Here is a 10,408-nt window from a genome sequence, read left to right as displayed (position 1 = left end):
CAATCAGTGCTGAAGTCATTGACCATTTACCTCACATTGAAGTCCCAGTTACCTTCCTAGCTCAAGTTCCAACTGAAGAAAAGGTTTTAAATGCCATTAGGCTCTTTACATGTGGCAAAGCACCTGGTGCTGATTCTATTCCTTCTGAGATTTACAAGGTAGAGGGTCCATCGCTCATACAAAAACTGACTGAAATATTCCAGGTTATATGGAAAGAGGAGGCTATCCCCCAGGAGTTCAAGGATGTCTCCACTGACCATCTCTATAAAGGTAAAAGAAATAGATTGTCCTGTGACAATCACAGAGGGGTCTCTCTTAGTCATTGCTGGCAAGATTCCTGCCAGAGTCCTCAGGCTGATCCTTCGCCTGGAAGATGGACATCTACCTGACAGCCAGTGTGGCTTCAGAAAGTACCAAGGAATGGTTGATACAGTATTTGCTGTCCAAAAACTCCAGGAGAAATGCCAGGAGCAGAACATAGGTCTGTACACAACATTTATAGATCTGACCAAGGCCTTTGTTGCTGTCAGTCGTGAAGTCTTAGGGAAAATTATGTCAAAATTTGGTTGCCTGGAGAAGTTCATCAGCATTTCATGTCATTTTCATGATGGCATGCTTGCTTGGGTTCTGGATAATGGATAATGGTCTTATGCTTTCCCACTCACCAATGGAGTGAAAGAAGGCTGTTTGCTTGCTTCCATGCTTTTAAGCATGATGTTTTCAGCCATGTTGTCAAATGTCTTCAATGAGGAGGAACATGACATCATGGTCACCCTCTACACTAATAGTAAATTCTTCAACTTGGAAAGGCTACAAGCCAATATCAAAGTGGAGGGGGTGTTGGTGCATAATTTTCTGTTTGCAGATGGTTGTGTACTCAGTGCAGTCTCTGAAGCTGAGATGTAATAAAGTATGGATCAATTATCTGCTGCATGTGCTAATTTTGGCCTAACAATCAACACCAAGAAAAGACAGGTACTCCATCAGTCACCACAACACCATCCATACACAGAACCATATGTTACAGCAAATGGAGAAGTTTCGAATGCTGTGGATAAGTTCACTTACATTGGTAGTGTACTTGTTAGGGATGCACATATTGATAATGAGGTTGGTACGCAGATTGCCAGAGCTACCTCAGTGTCTGAGAGGCTCCAAAGGAAAGTATGGGAGAGAAGAGGTATTAGACTGACTACCAAACTGAAGGCCTACAGAGCTGTTGTGCTGACCTCATTGTGGTATGCCTGTGAAACCCAGACAGTCGACCAGTACCATGTCAGAAAACTGAATTGTTTCAATTTGAATTGTCTTAGGAAGATTCTGAAGATCACCTGGCAGGATAAAGACACCAGACACTGAAGTCCTTTCTTGAACAAAACTGCCAAGCATTCAAATTCTGCTTCAGAGAGCGCATCTCCGCTGGGCTGGTCATGTTGTTCAAATGCAAAACACACTCTTGCCAAAAAGACTACTTTATGGAGAACTCACACAATGCTCACATGGTCAGAAGAAGTGATACAAGGACCCTCTCAAGGTCTCTCCTAAGAACTTTGGAATTGATGTGTGACATGGAATACACTGCATCAGCATGGCATGTCCTCATCAGAGAAGGTGCTGTGCTCTATGAACAAAGCAGAATTGAAACAGCTCTAAGGAAATGAAGGATGTGGAAATTTAGAGTATCCACCCCAAATGTTCACATGGACTATTTATGCCTAACCTGTAATAGAACATTCTGGCCTTGTACTGATCTGATCATCCACAGTAAGACACACCGTAACTTGACTTTAGTATAATGATGTCATTTTGGTGCTCTGAGAATGAAGGACAACAGCCAAACACCAAACCAGGCTAAGTTGGAGGTATCATGAGCGAAATAAACACTAATGTTGGAGGGTGGATAATGGAGAGAGGAATGCAAGAAAAGAAAAAAAGGATAAGAATCTGTGGCCAAAGGTTAGGTGAAGGGAAGAGAGGCAGCAGAGCAGAAGCAGGTCCCTGCAATCATAGATCACTGCTGTGAACTGTCTTTCCATTTTACAACCTTTTTAGCTACAAAGAGGTTTCTAGGGCAAAGGGAGGAAAAAGTATTGAAGAAAAGGTTGAAGAAGGCACACAATTCGTGATCATAACTGTGAATGTGATTTGGATGAACTAACTCACAAAATGGAAAATAATTTAGAAAGCAGAATCCAAGAATATAACTTTGTTCTTATACACATACACATACACACACACGTACACACACGAAACATAATGATTCACAAAGACTTGTGGGTTTTTTTTAAGGAGTTGGAGCAAAATCTATTATACTGCAGGTGAACTTAAAACAGCGACAACTACAACAATCATAACACCAACAGTAGAAGTAGTAATCATGATCTCAGATGAGGTGAGAGTGAAAACAGGCATAATTAAAAGAAATAAACAAGGAAACTACACCATCCTTAAAGGCACTGTAGATAATGACTCAATATCAATATATGTAAAAGTCAAACAGAATAGCATATGAATACGTAAAGGAAAAGTTAATTAAACTGGAAGAAGAAATAGACTATAAACTCCAAAGTTTTACTGTCAATAGATCTTTTTAAGACCTAGACAAAGCTAGTAAAAAGAGAAACATGAGTGAAGTTCAGGATTTGCATAAAATTTCAGAAAAGCTAGGTATGATATTTCTCCAGAAATTACGTAATGGGAATACAAAGGAATATATGTTTCATTTTGGTGTTTAGCTGTATGAGGAACCCCTACAAAAACTAGCTGCATTCTAGGGTATATAAACCTCACAAACAAATACGGAAAAGCAGGAGTATTAAATATATTCTCTAATGAGCCCAATATAATAAAATATGCTCAATAAAGTGTCTTTGAAAAATGATTAAAATAAATTGGAGACTGAATTTAATGCTATAGAACTTCTGGGTCTAGAATATTTCATCAAAGAAAATGGCAATAATGAGACGGCATTTACTAAAACATATGGGATGCAGCCAAAGCATTCCTTAGGGGAAAATTTATATCTCTAAAACTCTTTCATCAACAAAAAAGAACATATTAATGCAACTAAAAACAATTTAATGAAACACAATTAATCATTGCATGAAAATTTAATGTGTCAGTGGCTATTATGTACCAGACACTGTGAAATCAATAACAAACAAATAAATAAGCTCCAGAGACCCCATAAAATTAGAAATTCTGAAAATTAAAGAAAATATGAATATACTTACAACAAAACTAAAAACAAAAACTCCTTAAATTCATAAAGCTATAAACTGGTTTTTTTTAGAAAAGGAGGAAAATTAACAAAAGAAACATATAAAATTTGCTTTTTTAAAAGAGAGATGAAAACTAAATCACCATTATCAAAAATGAAAAAAGAAATCACAACAAATGAGGATTGAATAAAAGAAGTTATCAGAAGCTCTTTTTCCCAATTATATTGTAACAAAACTGTTAACTCACATGAAATGGATGAATATTTACAAAAGTATAAAATATCTACAGATATTTTGTTAACAGAACAGGAAAGAGAGAATCTAAATAGCTCAACTTCAAAAAAATTAAACAATTCATGAAACAAACCCCAAGACCATATGGGATAAATTCTATCGAACATTCAAAGAACAATTAATTTTAGTATTCTACAATCCATTTGAAAAAATAGGAAAATAAGTGATCTTTTTCCAAGAAAAACATACGTATAAATGCATATGTGTGTATACAAGTACATGCCCATATGACACATAACAAGAACTTCAAAACTCTTCAATCACAGGAGGTAGCAATTAAGTAGCAATGAAATTTATTAAATCAACAAAATTCTGGTGGTAAATGAGGTATCTGGGTTACTTTAAGAATGGAGAGAGAAAGGACCAGGTCAGACATTCAATCCAAACCCTAACTAATGTTTGAAGATGATGAAAGGGTCATGCCTAGATTTGCAAAGTTATTTGATTTAGGTTCATATAGTCATAGTCATAAACATCTCTTTAGATGCCTGCGATGACCAGGAACTGGGATAAGCCCTGGGGACACAAAGGAAAGTGGCATGACATTTCTGTAGTCTCCAATTGATTTTTATCATTTTTCAAAGACCCTTTAATGAACATATTTGAATATATTGGGTTCATTAGGGGATATATTTAATACTCCTGTTTTTCTGTATTTATTTGTGAGGTTTATATGCCCTAGTATGCAGTTGGGTTTTGTAGAGGTGCCTTGCACAACTGAAAAACAAAATGAAACCTATATTCCTTGGATTCCCATTCTGTAATTGCCGGAGATGCATCCTAGATGCATCCTACCTAGCTTTTCTGAAATTTCATCCAGCATCTCTGCTATGATTCAAGTTCTTCACAGTCCAGCGGGGGAGACAACAGCAAACAACTTTGTACTGACAGTTTACGTAGAGTATAGATTAGAAATAATCAACAGAGGGAGGGCTGTAGAATTTCAGGGGGATGAGAAAGGTTTCATAAAAATGTTGGGGTTTTAGTCAGGATTTGAAGGAAGCCAGAAAAGCTAAGAGATGGAGATAAGGAGAGAAAGCATTCAAGACACATGGAGCCTGTGTCTTGATAATAAATATGCCTGAATGACGATAAAAATGCCTGAAGTCAGAAGATGTAATACTTTGTTCAAGGAAGAGCAAAGAGCACGGAGTCACTGGATCACCAAATATGTGTGTGTGTGTGTGTGTGTGTGTGTGTGTGTGTTGGGGCAGGGAGGGAGTAGGTATAAGAAGACTGGAAAAATGGGGGAAGGGTAGGTAACAACTGGTTTTGATCATCAGACAGAGCAAGATATTATAGAGGTCATCCAGTCCAATCCCCTCATTTTCTAGAATAAAAATCTGAAACCTAGAGGAAAAGTCTAATGAGTAACAGAATGGGGATTTTAATGCCGGCCCTCTTCCTACAAAATTGGTGCACTTTCTAGTGAACCTTGCTATTTTCCTCATCTTCTAAATGGGTCCAAGTTGAAAAGCAAAGTATTAAAAATAATAAAATAAAAAATAGGCCTTCACCAGCTCTGCCACGATAGCCAATGATGGAGAGAATGCAAGGGTGTTCAGAGATGAGTGAGTATAAAACGTGACCTTTGGCAAATCAATCAACTTGTTTAGTCAATTTTCTCATCTGTTAAATAGGGATAGTAATATTAAGTTTTTTTTAGATTTGGTACTTTAAAACTGCACTGAGATTTTTGGGACACCCTCAATCTATGAAACCCCAGTTCTCTCTGCCTGTTTTGAGGGTTGCTTTGGACCCAGAACCATTAGGCATTCTTTAAAGCTGAAGCCTGCCAAAAAACAGGGGAGAAAAGGAATCAGGATATTCTTAAAAGAAGGTTTTATTCATTTTCTATCTAGGCTCTTCCTTCATCAACTCCACCCCCACCTCAGCACACGAACTCTTCCTTAACAAAGAAACATAGTTAAGTAAAAACAACTAACTATATAGAGACCACATCTGATAGAGAGTACAACATTCTACCCACCTAGTATCCCACCTCCCTGCAGAGACAGGTTTGTTTTATTAGCTGTTTTCTGAGGCCCAGATTGGTCATTTCAATGACTCCAAGACCAGCTTCCTTTTACTGGTATTTTACCTTATATTATTAGATTTAGAACCAAGAAGATCTGAGTTCAAATCCCATGTCTGACACACAATGACTGTGTGACCCTGGATAAGTCACTTACATTGTAGACAGCTCTCTAAAGCTGCAGATAAGGTGATGAAGTGCCTTGCTAGAAGGGGTTTCCCTATTTGTGAATTTCCAGCATCAATAAAGTCACAGCTATAGACGCTATCACTGGTTGTATTCATCATGTCTATTTTTCTCTTGGCTCTTCTTCACTCATTATCAGTTCCTACAAGTCTTTTCAGGTTACTTTGGATTCCCCATATTAATCATTTCTTGCTGCATAATAATGCTGTATTACATTCATATGCCAGGGCTTGTTCAGCCACTCCAGGCATCCACTTTGTTCCCAGATCTTTGCTACCACAAAAAAAGTGCTGCTGAGATTACTTTAGCACACATGGAGCCTTTCTTCCTGTAGGACATTTTTTTTTTTGGTTAAAAACAAAAGATTTTCTTCTGCTCTAGAATTGTAGATAACATCTCACAACAAACAAATCCCACTTTTTTCTTATAAATTACAGACTGAAAATAACTGCTCAATTAAACTACTTAAAGAGAGGCCCTCTTTCTTGTTAGAGGGAGACTAGCAGCTGTTGAAACATTTATCTTTGATGAAAGAGTTCTCCAGATGAATAACAGAAATTCCAAGGTGCCTCCTACTTCTCAACTTAATTCTTCCTGGGAAAGATTTCATTTTGATTTCTAAAGTATCAATTTATCCCTAAATCACATCTGTGACACTGATACTCTCTAAGCCTGTCTTTACCCTGACTTCCCCTCCTCTGTTTGTTCAGCCTCCTTTCCCTTGAGAATTTCAACCAGCAAAATGAGTCCCCAGAGGAAGCACCCTGAGAAGAGAGGTGAGCTGGTTGAGTGGGAAAACAGCTGGACTGTGAGCCAGAAAACCAGGGTCCTCTAATATGGGCGCTGATCCTGCTTCATGGAGTGACCTTAGTAAGTCTTCCCTTTCTGGGACTCACTTTTCCCCAGCAATGAAAGAAAAGCTCTTGTTAGATGACTTGGAAGATCCATGCCAGCTCTCATACTCCATTTCAGGCTAAGGGCAATAGAATTCCCACCCTCTTTCAGGATATTTTACCTCTTTTGACAGGTATCATGGGTAAATGCCCAAGTATAGATAGAATGTAAATTCATTGTATGCAAGGATCATTTAACTTTTTTTTTGTCCCCAGCTGTGCCTGGCATGTAGTGGGTGCTTAATAAATGCTCGATTACTCACTTTGTTAAATGTTGGTTCTCTAGCTCTTTTGTTCTTCAGTTGTTTTCAATTATGTCCAATTCTTCATGAGCCCATTTGAGGTTTTCTTGGCAAAGATACTGTAGTGTTTTGCCGTTTCCTTCTCCAGCTCATTTTGCAGATGAGGAAACTGTGGCAAATAGGGTTCAGTGACTTGCCCAGGGTCACACACCTAGTAAGTGTCTAAGGCCAGATTTGAATTCAGGAAGAAGAGTCTACCTGACTCCAAGCCCAGCACTCTCTCCCCTGGGCCACCTAGCTGCCCTAGACAAGGTCTACAAAGACACAGAAGGGTCTTGTCATCTTTTTTTCCAAGTCTCCATCTCCAGAACCTTTAACTCCTGGAATAAAGGCATGAAGACATAGTTCTAATATCTTTAAAGAGTGTCATTTGGGGAAAAAAAACTAGATTCTTTGCTTGTCCACAGAGAGCAGAATGAGGAACAAATGTGCAAAATTACAGAGAGGTAGGGTATGTGTTAATTCAACATAAGCAACATTTTCTCAAAATCCAGTCCTCTATCATTACAGGTATTCACATAGAAATTGAAAGAATACTTTTAAGTATATTGTAGAAGAGATGATTGGTCAGTTGTTGGTCATAGTTGAGGTCTCTTCCATCTCCAAGATCCTCATTCGATGCTCTTTCTTGTAATTTTCTTTTTATACAGTAAATTTTATTGATCTATTCTGTTTTTAAAATATCTAGATTTCCTATTACATCCCTCTCCTCTCCCCTACCCAAAAATCTATGATTTTAACAAATAATATTTTAATACGGATAAGAGAAAAAAAGTACCATATTTTTGTAGAAAATTTTTTGTAGAAAAAAGCTTTGTTTGTACATATTTGTTTGTTTTTTTCTCCCATAGGATTCGGAGCACTTTGAGGCAGAGACTGTCCTTTGACTTTCTTTGTGTCCTTAGCACTTTGCACAGTACTTGGCACACAGTGGGCACTTTCTAAATTCTTATTGACTATCAGCTCTTCTTTCTGAAAGACTAAAGAAGTTACTTCTGTCCCTGTTTACCACTGATTCAATTAGGCTACATCACACATTCCTCTCTATTTTCTGTGTCCTTTGACCCTTTTCTGTTCTTTCCCATTTTGTAGATTAAACCCACAAATATACTGATTCATCTGTGTATGTGGGAGGGCAGGGGAAGCTGTGAGGGTTAGTTCATGGTGTTTCAGTTCAGCTCCTATACCATTACTTCTGCCATTTTATGAAGCTCTGTTTTTATCTTTTTTCAAGGGTGTACTTTTGAAAAGAAATCTCTTTTTTTGTTTGTTTTTGCTTTTTGGAGGGGGGAAGGTAGGGCAATTGGGGTTAAGTGACTTGCCTAAGGTCACCTGGGCAGCAAATGTTAAATGTCTGAGGCTGGATTTGAACTTAGGTCCTCCTGACTCCAGGACTGGTGCTCTATTCACTGTGCCACCTAGCTGACCTGAAGAAAGAATTCTCTTAATCGTCGTGTTTTTTTCTTAAGAGAAAAAAAAAACCTTCTGTGTGTCTTTTTCCACTTTCCCTCCTTTCACCTTCAATAGCTTCTAGAGATATAGGTTTTGCTTTTAAGGTTTTGCTTTTTCCTTAGAAATGATATTTACTTACTATTCTTCTATTTCTATTGTTTGATATGTTTGGAAATTGAATAATCTGCTCAACTTTTTGAAGGAATTTTCAAATGCTTCTCTTTTATTGAATATTCATTTTTTAAATTTACCATTAGCCCCAGGTGTGCAGAGCACATAATTTTGGATTACAACTTGAGCATCTTTGCTTTTTGGAATATATTATTCCATTCCCTTGTGTGGTTTGTAGTGGGTAACAAATAAACTTATATGATTTAAATTTCCTTTCTTTATGCTTGAAAGTTTTTCTCCTGATCACTTCCAGAATTTGTTGTTTATCATTGGAACTGTTAAATTTAATTACTATGTGTCTTGGATTTTGTAGCACTGGATGTTTTTCTGGAAGTAATCTGTGTATTTTAAAATTAGTGAGGTTTTTTTTCCTATATTCTATATTCTGAATCTCAGGGCAGGTTTTTTTTTTACATTATTTCTTTCATTATTATATTCAGTGTTTTTTTTTTATTTTCCATGTTCTTCTGTAATGCCTGTGATTTTAAAGTTATTCATGTGCATTTTGTCTTGGAGATTAATGTGTTTTGCTTGTAGTGAGATCATGCATTATTTTAATGCTGTCATTTTTTGTTTCTCTTCCTCCAGATTAAGGATACAGATAACCAAAGTGAAAGACAATCAATTGCTCTGTCTTTCACTTCTTTGGAAAGCCTTACCCCTGTGGATTCAAGTTTTTCTCTTCTGCTAATTATTTCTGCCATGAAGGCCATAAATTATGCCATTTGTTCCCTTTTAACTACATGCCTTTACTGACTACAATAGAAATTATAATCAATAAATAATCTTACAAAATGATTCAAACATAAATGAAGTTTAAATAACTTATTTTTAGAGAATTGACAGGTCAAAGACAAAACATAGAAACAATAGATAATTTAGTAAAAAGAAATCAAATAAAGATCATATGCCAAAATGGTTGGGATTCAGCCAAAATGGTCCTAAAGAGAAAATTTACATCTCCAAACTCTTTCATCCACAAAAGAGAAAAAGAGTAAATCAATGACTTGGACTTGCAGCTAAAAAAAAAGAAAAGGAACAAATTTTAAAATCCCTAAACACAGAAGATAGAAATTCTGAAATTAAAGAAGAGGTAAACCAAACTAAAAAATACCAACAAAATGAAAGTGACAAAATTAGGCACCAACTTAAAAAAAATAAGGAAATAGATAAACTATTTAGTAACCTGATTAAAAAAAGAGAAGAAAACCAAAATGATGTTCATAAAGTGGGAAAAAGAATTCATAACACCTTAAGAGAAAATAAAGGAAAGTATTACAAATAAATTTGCCTCTTCATATCATTTTTCTTTGATTCTTCCTTAAGGAACCAGTTTCATTATTGTGATGGCAGCAAAAATTCAGAAATATTTAGGTTACACAATAACAAAATTTATTGTATTACAGTATAGTATCTATGGATTAAATAGACTTTAGGAGGAAAAGTTGAAGAAACAGTCAGTCTATTCTTGGGACTTCTTTCAGTTCATTCTGGATTCTCCTCTTCCCTTTGCCTATAGAGCCAAGAACTCTTGATAGCTCCATTCTCTCCATTAGCTTAGTCCTTCTTTGTTCCATGGTTGCTCCAACTACTATGATTTACCTTTCTATCTGATAGTGTCTCCCTTTTATACAAAGTTCTTAGGGTATGGTCCAGACTCACACATTGGCTCTGATAGATTCAAGGAGATGGACAGGCCTTATTCACACTCAGTTCTTCCTGGTTGATTCAATTAACAACAAAAACAAGTCTGCAAAGTCAAGGCACCAGAAACTAATGTGGTAGCCTCAACCCTCACTGTACAAATTATTTCAAGTAACATTTGATTCTGTCTTTTAGCCTGTATAACAGTGA

General features: G+C 36.6%; 1 long non-coding RNA gene across 1 annotated transcript; it reads left to right on the top strand.

Moving 5' to 3' along the window:
• The first annotated feature begins 6,177 nt into the window (after positions 1-6,177).
• On the top strand, positions 6,178-9,839 carry LOC138164000 (uncharacterized). Its single transcript, XR_011168973.1, has 2 exons — positions 6,178-6,606; positions 9,143-9,839. It is a non-coding gene; the product is annotated as an uncharacterized lncRNA (long non-coding RNA).
• Positions 9,840-10,408: the final 569 nt, after the last annotated feature.

This window comes from Petaurus breviceps, unplaced genomic scaffold (assembly GCF_028583685.1).
Source record: "Petaurus breviceps papuanus isolate PSGF00001 unplaced genomic scaffold, PetGlider_PUasm1.0 189, whole genome shotgun sequence".
Lineage (NCBI taxonomy): Eukaryota > Metazoa > Chordata > Mammalia > Diprotodontia > Petauridae > Petaurus > Petaurus breviceps.
The sequence above is the reverse complement of the archived record's forward strand: the minus strand, read 5'-3'. Positions and strand labels throughout refer to the sequence as shown.